Here is a 12444-nt window from a genome sequence, read left to right as displayed (position 1 = left end):
CCTTTTGTCTATACAAAGTATCACACTGTTAAGACAAATTTCTTGTAAACAAAAACAAACAAATAAACAAAAACAACTCAGAACAAACACAAAGAAACTGACAAAACAAAATAAACAATTAAAAAAAAAAAGCCACATCCAGGAGAAGGAGAATTGCTCGTCCAGCTGGAGCTAAGTTACTTTCAGTAACTTAAAAGCCATAATAAGTCTTGCATTTTAAATATTTTATTTATTATTTATTTGTCAGAGAGAGGACTAACACAGGCAGGGGGAACAGCATGCAGAGGCAGAAGCAGCTCCTGAGCAGGAAGCTAAACATGGGGCTCGATCCCAGGACCCTAGGATCATGACCTGAGCCCAAGACAAACACTTAACCAACCAAGCCACCCAGGCATCCCAGCCATAAGTCTTTATTTATTATGATTCTATGGATCAATTCTCAGAACATATTTATTCTCAAAATGTGATAAAAAATTAAAAACACAATGATTTAGTCATACAAACTCATAATAATATCAGTTGTTCATTTTGGAAATTGTGAGTCATTTTTTAAAGCCAAAGATACACTTGATTTTAACCATTTTAATATATTTACATATGGAGGGTGTGAAACTAGTCATGTCAAATCTCAATTTGTTGTGAAATTCTCCATTCACAACATTCATTCTAGTGTACTAGGCTTGCTAGGTTACATATACCAGAGAGCTATGTTTTGGTTGGGTTGATAATTATGTTTTCTTAAAACATAGCAGCTCATTATTCTCATATTAGGCAAATTTGACCTTAATTTGCAGTCATCAAATGTGTATTTATTTTGTAACTTGCATTATAATAAAAATTCCACTGTCTTTAGTGATAATGATATTTTAATTACAAAGTTACTCTCTCTCCTTCTTTTAATCTTTCTCACTCTCTTTCCAAATGTAGTTGGAATGCTGGCAAAAAAAAAAAAAAAAATCTTGAGATCACTTTAAAAAGAAAAGAAAATTCAAAGGAATATATTGGTGTCATACTTAAACATTCTCTTTTATAATGGAGCCTAAATTGCTTTACCTTTTGAGCTCAGTAATCACCACTTAACTTTTTTTTTTTTTTAAAGACTCACATTTATTCTTTTTTTTTTTATCTTAGTAGAATATCTACAAAAATAATATTTAATGCTTTTCTGGATTAAAAAAAGCCTAAATATAATTGATTTTCTTTTGCTCTCAATAATATTAGAAGCAATTGAAGACTTTTAAGAAAAGTATTGACAAAAATCTAACTTAAAATTAAAAAAAAATCTAACTTGATGCATTGTGATGTGTTAAAACACATCATGTGTTAAGTGTAAAAACATAAAATCCATATATTTCAGATCTATCTATTCTTTTTTAAATTAACATATAATGTATTATTTGTTTCAGGGCTACAGGTCTGTGATTCATCAGTCTTACACAGTTCACAGTGCTCACCATAGCAAGTAGCCTCCCCAATGTCCGTCACTCAGCCAATCCAACCCACCCACCCGCCTCCACTCCAACAACCCTCGGATTTTTTTCTTGAGGTTCGGAGTCTATTAAGAATTATCTCCTTCTCTGGTTTCATCTTGTTTCATTTTTCCCTCCCTTCCCCCATGGTCCTCGGTCTTTTTTTCTCATTACTCATATCAGTGAGCTCACATGATAATTCTTTCCCTGACTTATTTTGTTTAGGATAATACACTCTAGTTCCATCTACGTCTTTACAAATGGCAAGATTTTGTTGTCTTTTTTGTTGTTGTAGTTGTTGTTTTTATTTTTGTTTTTGTTTTGTTTTTCATAATATCCCAGCTAGGTTCTTTCCATAGCTTGGCTATTGTGGACATTGCTGTTACAAACATTGGGGTGCTTGTGCCCCTTTGGGTCCCTACATTTGTATCTCTGGAGTAAATACTCAGTATTGCAATTGCCGGGTTATAGGGTAGCTCTATTTTCAACTTTTTGAGGAACCTCCATACTGTTTTGCACAGTAACTGCACCAGCTTGCATTCCCACCAACTGTACAACTGTTCCACTTCCTCCACATCCTTACCAATACCAGTCATTCCCTGACTTGTTACTTTTAGCCATTCTGATGGTGTGAGGTGGTATCTCATTGTGGTTTTGATTTGTATTTCCCTGATCCTGAGTGATGTTGAGCAGTTTTTTATGTGTCTGTTGGCCATCTGGATGTCTTCTTTGCAGATATGTCTGATCATGTCTTCTGCCCATTTCTTGATTGGATTATCTAATCTTTGGGTGTTGAGTTTGATAAGATCTTTATAAATTTTGGATATTAGTCTTATGGGATATGCCATTTGGAAGAATCTTCTCCCATTCTATAGGTGTTCTTTTGGTTTGCTGACTCTTTCCTTTGCTGTGAAAAAGCTTTTGATCTTGATGATGTCCCAATAGTTCATTTTTGTCCCTGCTTCCCTTGACATTAGTGATGTTTCAAGGAAGAACTTTCTACGGCTGAGGTCAAGAAGGTTGCTGCCTATGTTCTTCTCTAGGATTTTGATGGATTCTTGTCTTCACATTGAAGACTTTCATTCATTTTCAGTTTATTTTCATGTGTGGTGTAAGGAAACGGTTCGCTTTCATTCTTCTGTATGTGGCTGTCCAGTTTTCCTAACACCATTTGTTGAAGAGACAGTCTTTTTTCCATTGGACATTCTTTCATGCTTTGTCAAAGATTAGTAGACCATAAATTTGAGGGGCCATTTCTGGGCTCTCTTTTGTTCCATTGATCAGTATGTCTGTTTTTGTGCCATACTGTCTTGATGATAACAGCTTAGAAATCTGAAATTGTGATGCCATGAGCTTGGTTTTCTTTTTCAACATTTCTCAGGCTATTCAGGGTCTCTTCTGCTTCAAAACAAAATTTAGGATTATTTGTTCCATTTCTTTGGAAAAGTTGATGGTATTTTGATAGAGATTGCATTAAATGTATAAACTGTTCTGGGTAGCATAGACATTTTCTCAATATTTGTCCTTCTAAAACATGAGCATCAAACTTTTTCCATTTCTCTGTGTCCGCCTCAATTTCTTTCAGGAGTACTCTGTAGTTTTCTGAGTATAGATTCTTTTCCTCTTCAGTTAGATTTATTCTTAGGTATCTTATGGTTTTAGGTGCAATTGTAAGTAGGATTGACGCCTTAATTTCTCTTTCTTTTGTCTTCTTGTTGATGTATCATCATGTAACTGATTTTTGCACATTGATTTTATATACTGACACTGAATTCCTATATGAGTTCTAGCAGCTTTGGGTGGAGTCTTTTGCGTTTTCCATATAAAAGTATCATATCATCTGCAAAGAGTGACAGTTTGACTTCTTCTTTGCTTATTCAGATGCTTTTTGCTTCCTTTTGTTGTCTGATTACTGAGGCTAGGACTTCTAGTACTACATTGAGTAGCAGTGGTGATAGTGGACATCCCTGCTGTGTTCCTGACCGTAGCAGAAAAGATCTCAGTTTTTCCCCATTGAGAGAATGATATTTGCTGTGCATTTTTCATGGATGGCTTTAATAATATTGAGGTATGTACCCTTCATGCCTACCCTGAAGAGTTTTGATCAAGAAATCAGGATTTCTTGATTAAGGATGCTGTACTTTGTCAAATTTTTTTTTTTTTCAGCAGCTATTGAGAGTATCATATGATTCTTGTTCTTTCTTTTATTAATGTATTGTATCACATTGATTGATTTGCAGACATGGAACCAACCTTGCAGCCCAGGAATTAATCCCAGTTGGTCGTGTTGAATAATCCTTTTAATGTACTGTTGGACCCTTTTGGCTAGTATTTTGGTGAGAATTTTCACATCCATGATCATCAAGGATATTGGTCTGTGATTCTCTTTTTTGATATGGTATTCGTCTGGTTTTGGGATCAAGGTTATTCTGGTCTCATAAAATGAGTTGGAAGCTTTTCTTCCATTTATAATTTTTGAACAGTTTCAGGAGAATAGGTATTAATTCTTCTCTAAATGTTTATGGAATTCTCCTAAGAAGCCCTCTGGCCATGGGCTCTTGTTTGTTGGGAGATTTTTTTGATGACTGCTTTAATCTTACTGGTTATGGGTCTGTTCAAGTTTTCCATTTCTTCCTGAATCAGTTTTGGTAGTTTATATGTCTCTAGGAATGCATCCATTTCTTCCAGAATGTCAAATTTGCTGGTGTTAGTTGCTCATAATATGTTCTTATAATTGTTTGTATTTCTTTGGTGTTGGTTTCTTCAGAAAGGCTTGTATCACTATATACAGTCCTCTTAGGACCACCTTTGCTGTGTCCCAAAGATTTTGAACAGATGTGTTTTCATTTTCATTTGTTTCCGTGAATTTTTTTCTTTTAATTCTTCTTTAATTTCCTGGTTGACACATTCATTCTTTAGTAAGATCCTCTTTAGCCTCCGTGTATTTGAGTTCCTTCCAACTCTCCTCTTGTGATTGAGCTTTAGCACAGAACAACGTATTCTGAAAACGTGCAGGAAATGATCCCAATCTTTTGGTACCAGTTGAGTCCTGATTTGTGACCCAGGATGGGATTTATTCTGGAGAATGTTCCATGAGCACTAGAGAAGAATGTGTATCCTGTTGCTTTGGGATAGAATGTTCTGAATATATCTGGGAAGTCCATCTGGCCCATTTTGTCATTTAAGGCCTTTATTTCCTTGCTGATCCTTTGCTTGGATGATCTGTCCATTTCAGTGAGGGGGTGTCAAAGTCCCCTACTATTATTGTATTATTTTCGATGTGTTTCTTTGATTTTGTTATTAATTGGTTTATATAATTTGCTGCTCCTATGTTAGGGGCATAGATATTTAAAATTGTTAGAGCTTCTTGTTGGACAGGCTCTTTAAGTATGATATAGTGTCCTTCCTCATCTCTTAATCTAGTCTTTGGCTTAAAATATAATTTATCTGATATAAGAATGGCCACCCCAACTTTCTTTTAATGTCCATTAGCATGGTAAATTGTTTTCCACCCCCTCACTTTAAATCTGGAAGTGTCTGGATCTAAAATGAGTTTCTGGTAGGCAGCATATTGATGAGTCTTATTTATTTATTTATTTATTTATTTTTAATCCATTCTGATACCCTGTGTTTTTTGACTGGGACATTTAGCCCATTTACATTCAGTATAACTATTGAAAAATATTAATTTAGTGCCCTTATATTGCCTGTAAGGTGACTGTTCCTGTATATTTTCTCTGTTCCTTTCTAGTCTACTTCTTTTAAGCTCTCTCTTTGCTTAGAGGACCCCTTTCATTATCTCCTGTAAGGCTGCTTTGGTGTTTGCCAATTCCTTTAAATTTTGTTTGTCCTGGAAGCTTTTTATCTCTCCTTCTATTTTCAATGACAACCTAGCTGGATAATAGTATTCTTGGGTGCATATTTTTCTCATTTAGTGCTCTGAATATATCATGCCAGTTCTTTCTGGCCTTCCAGGTCTCTGTGGATAAGTCTGCTGCCAATCTAATATTTCTATTATTATGCTACAGACCTCTTGACCCAAACTGCTTGCAGGATTTTCTCTTTGTCGCTTAGACTTGTAAATTTTACTATTAGATGATGGGGTGTGGACCTATTTTTAATGATTTTGAAGGGGATTCTCTGAGCCTCCTAGATTTTGATGCTTGTTTCCTTTACCAGATTAGAGAAATTCCTTACTATAATTTGCTCCAAAATACCATCTGCCCCCCCCCCCCACTTTCTTCTTCTTCTGGGATTCCAAGTATTCTAATATTGTTTCATGTTATGGTATCACTTATCACTCGAATTCTCCCCTTATGGTCCAGAAGTTATTTGTCTCTCTTTTGCTCAGCTTCTTTATTCTCTGGCTCTGGGTTCTTGTTTGTTGTGAGATTTTCGATTAGTGTTTCAATCTACTTACTAGTTATGGATCTGTTCAGGTTTTCTATTTCTTCCTGCTTCAGTTTTGGTAGTTTATATGTCTCTAGGAATGCATCCATTTCTTCCAAACTGTCAAATTTGCTGATGTTATTTGCTCATAGTATGTTCTTATAATTGTTTGTATTTCTTTGTTGTTAGTTGTGATCTGTCTTTTCTCATTCATGATTTTACTAATTGGGGTCCTTTCTCTTTTCTTTTTATAAGTCTGGTCAGGGGGTTATCAATTTTATTAATTCTTTCAAAGAACCACCTCCTAGTTCCGTTGACTTGTTTTACTGATCTTTTGGTTTCTATTTCATTTATTTCTGCTCAGATATTTATGATTTCTCTTTTGTTGCTAGGTTTAGGTCTTCTTCGCTGTTCTTTCTCCAGCTCCTTTAGGTGTAAGATTAGATTGTGTATTTGAGACCTTTTTTTGTTTCTTGAGAAAGGCTTATACTGCTACATACTTTCCTCTTAGGACTGCCTTTGCTGTATCACAAAGATTTTGAACAGTTGTATTTTCATTTTAATTTGTTTCCATGATTATGTTTCAATTCTTCTTTAATTTCCTGGTTGACCCATTCATTCTTTAGTAAGATCCTCTTTAGCCTCCTTGTATTTGAATTCTTTCTAACTTTCCTTTTCTGATTGAGTTCTAGTTTCAGAGCATTATGACCTGAATATATGCAGGGAAGGATCCTAATATTTTGGTACCAATTGAAACCTGATTTGTGACCCAGGATGTGATCTATTCTGAAGAATGTTCAATGTGCAGTAGAGAAGAATGTGTATTCTGTTGTTTTGGGATGGAATGTTCTGGATATATCTGTGATGTCCATCTAGTCCAGTGTGTCATTTAAAGCCTTTATTTCCTTATTATCTTTTGTTTAGATGATCTATCCATTTCAGTGAAGGGGAGGTGTTAAAATCCCCTACTATTATGTTTTTGTCAACATGTTTCATTGATTTTGTTATTATTGGCTTGTAATTCCCTGCTTCCATGTTAGGGACATAGGTATTTAAAATTGTTGGATCTTCTTGTTGGACATACACTTTAAGCATGATATAGTGTCTTTCTTTATCTCTTATTATATTCCGAACTAATTTGTTTGATATAAGGATTGCCACCCCAGCTTTCTTTTGATGTCCATTAACATAGTAAATTGTTTTCCACTTCCTCATTTTAAATCTGGAAGTGTTTTGGGGTCTAAAATGAGTGTCTTGAAGACAGTATATCAATGGGTCTTGGGGTTTTGTTTTTGTTGTTGTTTGTTTGTTTTTGTTTTATTTTGTTTTTTATCCATTCTAATATTCTGTGTCTTTTGATTTGGGCATTTAGCTCATTTACATTGAGGTAACTATTAAAACACATGAATTTAGTGCCATTGCATATTGTCTCTATTTTTTTCTGGTCTTTGTTACTTTAAGGCTCTCTCTTCCCATAGAGAACCCCTTTCACAATTTCCTGTATGGCTGGTTTGGTGTTCTCAAATTCCTTCAGTTTTTGTTTGTCCTGGAAGCCTTCTTCTTTTCTTTTCTTTTTTTTTTTTTTTTAATATTTATTTTACAGAGAGAGAGAGAACAAGTGCAAGTAGGCAAGTAGGCAGAGTGGAAGACAGAGGGAGAAGGAGAAACAGGCTCTTCCCTGAACAGGGAGCCTGATGCAGAGCTTGATCCCAGAACTCATTGCTCATGACACAACTTGAAGGCAACTGATTATCCACTGAGCCCAGTGACCCCTGTCCTGGAAGACTTTTATCTCTCCTTCTATTTTCAATGGAAGTCTAGCTGGATATAATATTCTTGGCTACATGCTTTTCTTGTTTTGTGCTCTGAATATACCATGCTTGTCCTTTCTGTCCTGCCAGGTCTCTGTGGATAGGTCTGCTGTCAACTTAATATTTCTACTGTTGTAGGTTACATACCTCTTGTCCTGAGCTGCTTTCAAGATTTTCTCTTTGTCTCTGAGACTTCTAAGTTTTACTATTAGATGATGGGTGTTGACCTATTTTATTGATTTTGAGGGGGGTTCTCTGTGCTTCCTGGATTTTGATGCCTGTTTCCTTCCCCATATTAGGGAAGTTCTCCATTATAGCTGCTTCAATATAACTCTGCCCCTCTCTATATGTCTTCTTTTTCTGGGATCCCAATTATTATAATATTGTTTCATCTTATGGTATCACTTATCTTTCAAATTCTCCCGTTATGATCCAATAATTGTTTATCTCTTTTTCTCCCCTTTCTATTTTTCATCATTTGGTCTTCTATATCACTAATTCTCTTTCCTGCTTCATTTTTCCTGGCAGTTAAAGTTTCAATTTTCAGTTATACCTCATTAATAGACTTTTTGGTTTTGACTTGGTTAGATTTTAGTTGTTTTATTTCTAGTATTGTCCATGCTTTTTTTTTCAACCCCAACTAGTATCTTTATAATCATCATTCTGAACTCTAGTTCTGAAAATTTATTAATGTTCATATTGATTAGGTCCTTGACCATCTGTACTCCCTATTTTTTTTTTTTTGAGGTGAGTTTTGCCATTTTGTTCAGAGAAAGAGTAGATGAATGGGAGAAGAAAATGCTAAAAGGGTATGAATGACCCCAGAAAAAAATATAGACTAAACAAATCAGAAGAGACCCAAAACCAGAAGGGAAAAAAAAGGGGTGGGGGAGAATATGATCAGCCTGGTGAATAGACCAGAGTCACATGAAATATTTTGGGTGTTTTTTGGTCTGTTTGAGGAAAATGCCTCCCAAAATTTTAAAGAAAGGAAAATTCATATATAAAAATAAGGGTAAATATGATGAAGGGATAGAATATGACTGTAAAGATGAAAATTTAAAAAATATATTTTAAAAAGGAATTGATAAGGGGCACCTGGGTGGCTCAGTGGGTTAAAGCCTTTGCTTTCAGCTCAGGTCATGATCCCAGGGTCTTGGCATTGAACTCCACATTGGACTCTCTGCTTAGTAGAGAGCCTGCTTCCTCCTTTCTCTGCCTCTCTGCCTACTTATGATCTCTGTCTGTCAAATAAATAAATAAAATCTTTAAAATATAAAATAAAAAGGAATTGATGAGATAAGAAGTTGGTTGAAGAAAGAATGAGGAAAAAAGGGGGGAGAAGGAAAGAATGTGGTCATGTCGGACACTAGGACAAAGCCATACACTAGATTTAGGTTATATTTTGGTCTTACATAAGAAGCTATAATCTAGATTTTAAAGAAAATTACATATATACAAAAAATATGTTTAAACACAATGAAGGAATAGAATATGATTAAAAATGAATATTTAAAAATATTTTAAAAAATGAGTTGATAAGATGGTTAAAATAGGGAAAAAATTCAGAAAAGAAAGAAAAGAAAAAAATAAAGAAAGTTTAAAAAATAATAACTTTGGGGGCACCTGGGTGACTCAGTGGATTAAGCCTCTGCCTTCAGCCCAGGTCGTGTTCTCAGGGTCCTGGGATTGAGCCCCACATCAGGCTCTCTGTTGGGTGGGGACCCTGTTTCCCCCTCTCTCTCTGCCTGGCTTTCTGACTACTTGTGATCTCTCTTCCTCTGTCAAATAAATAAATAAAATAATTTTTAAAAAAATTAACATTGAAAGACTAATGAATAATGGGATAAAAAGCCATGAATTCTATGTGTTGTGTTCCCCTAGTGTTGGTGTTTTGCAGTTCTCATTGATCAGAAAACTTGGTCTTGGCTGGATGTTCTTGCCCATCTTCTGGGGGAGGGACCTCTTGCTGTGATTCTCAAATATCTTTGCTCAAGGTAGAATTACAACACCCTTGTCAGGAGTCAGGCTAAGTAATCTGCTCCAGTTTGCTCTCAGTAGATTTGTTCCCTGAAAGCTTTGCATACAGTTCAGATGACAAGACTGAAAACGGCAGCCTTGCAATCTCTGGCCTAGAACTCAGATTCCCGCTACTCAAAGAGCCCTCAGAGGAAGGCATTCAATCACTCTTGTCTCCCTGGTCTCTAACTTCACTTTGTGCTCACCTGGCCTGTGATTGAGTATTGCTATCTCTGGCACATGACCCTGTTTGGCGTTTCTGAAGCCAGCAGATTCTGGCAATGCACTCCTGTGCCACTCCTCCTGGGGAAGGAAAGGGCATCTCCCCAGATCTGCTATTTGTTGGGTCCCTTCTTAAAAAGTAGTGGTCCAACTGTGCTGCAGATCAGAATTATGGAATCCCCAAGCTGAGAGTCCACTCCTTGGCTTTGAATTTGGAGCTGGTTTTCCTGCTCCAGTACCTGGAAGCTCTGCCACACTCAGGCACCCCTGCCCTTTCTGTGACCCCAAGGGACCTGAGACCACTGTCCCAGTGAGGGTTCTACCCCTCACTTAGCCACTGGAGTGACAATCCTCAGTGGAGAAGACATTTAAAGGTTTTGATTTTGTGCTCTGTTGCTTTATCATTTTCTGGGAGCTTGCTCATGGAGGCTCCCTCCCCCTGCAGTCTGTCTTCCCAAATATTGCCTCAGATTCATGTCTCCAGATGGCCTAAGTTCCAAAAAGTGGTTGCTTTTCTGTTCACAGAGTTGCTGCTATTGTTTTCTTCCATTTCCTTTTGAGTTTGAAGGTGTTCAGGATGGTTTGATAACTATTTAGCTTAATTCCTTGGACTATATACAATTTAGACATCGCACTCCTTCACCATCTTGCTCCTAAGGGGATGGATCTCTCTATTCTTAATTCAACTGAAACTTTACCCTATGGAGGATGCATATGAAAATTTCATGCATATGAAAATTTTCCTGTGCAAATGCAAAATTACCAACTAAAAGATTAAGAAATCAGGCCAGCGGTTTTAAGTAATTATAATAGAAACATGTCATCAACTTTCAGGTAGATGACCAACAAAACCATCAATTAAATCTGAACAGTCATATCTGACAATTTCCATTTTCTAAATACTCTCATCCTTATCTATTTTAAGCTAATGATGAGACATCACTTTAATACAGAGTTCAGAAGAAATATGCCTGTTTCTACTCTATAGGGGCAATTGACAGAAATAACCTTCTGAGCATAGATAAGGGTAAAATTTAGTAAACGCGAAAGTTTATGTTTTGAGTATCTTGTACAATTACCTTCGTTTTTAATATAATTTACTTTATATAATTATATATAATTTATTTAATATAATTTTACTTCTACAAACAACTGTATTTAATAGCCAGTGCAAAATATTACTGAGTATTTAGCAATAAGCTCTTGTAAGCTTGCACAAGTCAGGTCCTGACTTTTGCTAATTGCTACATTCATTCATATTATCCCTTCACATATTTTTCTATCCATTTGTGTATGTCTTTGTTCAAACCAACATCTAACAGCATGGAAAGACCCAACTTTATACTCAGGCCTGCTTGCTTTCTTGCATGATTTACTTACTTATTTCTTTGTTTGTTTACTTATTTATTTTTAAATTTCTGTTTTTTCCCCCTCTGCAGCTCCTCAATGATAGTATGTAGTAAATTTCCTGTAAATATTTATAAGGGATTCCTCCACGTCTCAGTTGGTTAAACGTCTAACTTTAGGTCAGGTCATGATCCCAGCATCCTGGGATCCAGTGCAGGATTCAGTTTCTTGCTCAGTGGGAAACCCTCTTCTCCCTCTGCCTATTGCTCCTCCTGCTTGTTCTCTCTTTCTCTCTGACAAATAAAGTTTTCAATTAGCAATAATCGCGCCTCGGATAAACCTCATTGGCTACGATACTGCCACTGCGCAAAGCTCTCTCTGACAAATAAAGAAATGAAGTCTTAAAAAAATAAAAATGTATTGGATAGATATATGTATTTTCCATAATAAAATAATTGGAATAGAAAGAATATAGCTTGCATTTTATAACATTTTTTATTAATCAAGAAAAAATAAAACTTCGTGTATTAATCTACTTTCATACACTTGCCAGTGATATCTCTAGTATTTTAACATGTAACAGATACTGTGGATTTTAATCAGTCTCATATCCATGTTACTCAATACATGACTTAATTCTTGACCAATGCTTTCAAAAGAAATTTTCTAGTTATTTTTTGTATAAATTTCAACTTACTTTAAATCACCTAAAAATGATTTAATGCAACCAAGATAGAGCCAGAATAAATTGTCATTGATTTTTCCATCTTGTTTGATAAAGTACTTTTTCATATTAAAAATGAAAAAAAGTTGTATGTACTCTTATTTAAGTTAAAGTTTTTGCTCCTATTTGAGATTACATAGTGATAATAATTAAATATGTACCTAAAGATGAAGTCATTTCCTGGAGATGTCATTGTCTTGCTTCTTAGATTGTATGAGAAAACATATTAATATATTCCAAGCTCTTTGGAAGCAGATATAGTCACTTTGGGAGTTAATTATAATCCTTTTTTTCTCCAGACCATTAATTTTGTGGTATTAACTAATAGCTTGAATTATATGTGTATTGAGAAAGGGAGAAAGAGATTTTCTGGCATTTATCTGTTCTTCACAGAGACATCCGTTTTTAATCATGACAGGAAAACAAGAAATGCATATATAAAACCCCCATTTCTAACAAAGTT

At 35.4% G+C, this 12444-nt stretch overlaps 1 pseudogene; it reads right to left on the bottom strand.

Annotated features, from left to right (window-relative positions):
* Nucleotides 1-11549: 11549 nt before the first annotated feature.
* On the bottom strand, nucleotides 11550-11631 carry LOC131822789 (U4 spliceosomal RNA; annotated as a pseudogene).
* Between the last annotated feature and the right edge of the window lie 813 nt (nucleotides 11632-12444).

The sequence above is a fragment of the Mustela lutreola genome, chromosome 1 (assembly GCF_030435805.1).
Source record: "Mustela lutreola isolate mMusLut2 chromosome 1, mMusLut2.pri, whole genome shotgun sequence".
In the NCBI taxonomy this organism is placed as follows: Eukaryota; Metazoa; Chordata; class Mammalia; order Carnivora; family Mustelidae; genus Mustela; species Mustela lutreola.
The sequence above is the reverse complement of the archived record's forward strand: the minus strand, read 5'-3'. Positions and strand labels throughout refer to the sequence as shown.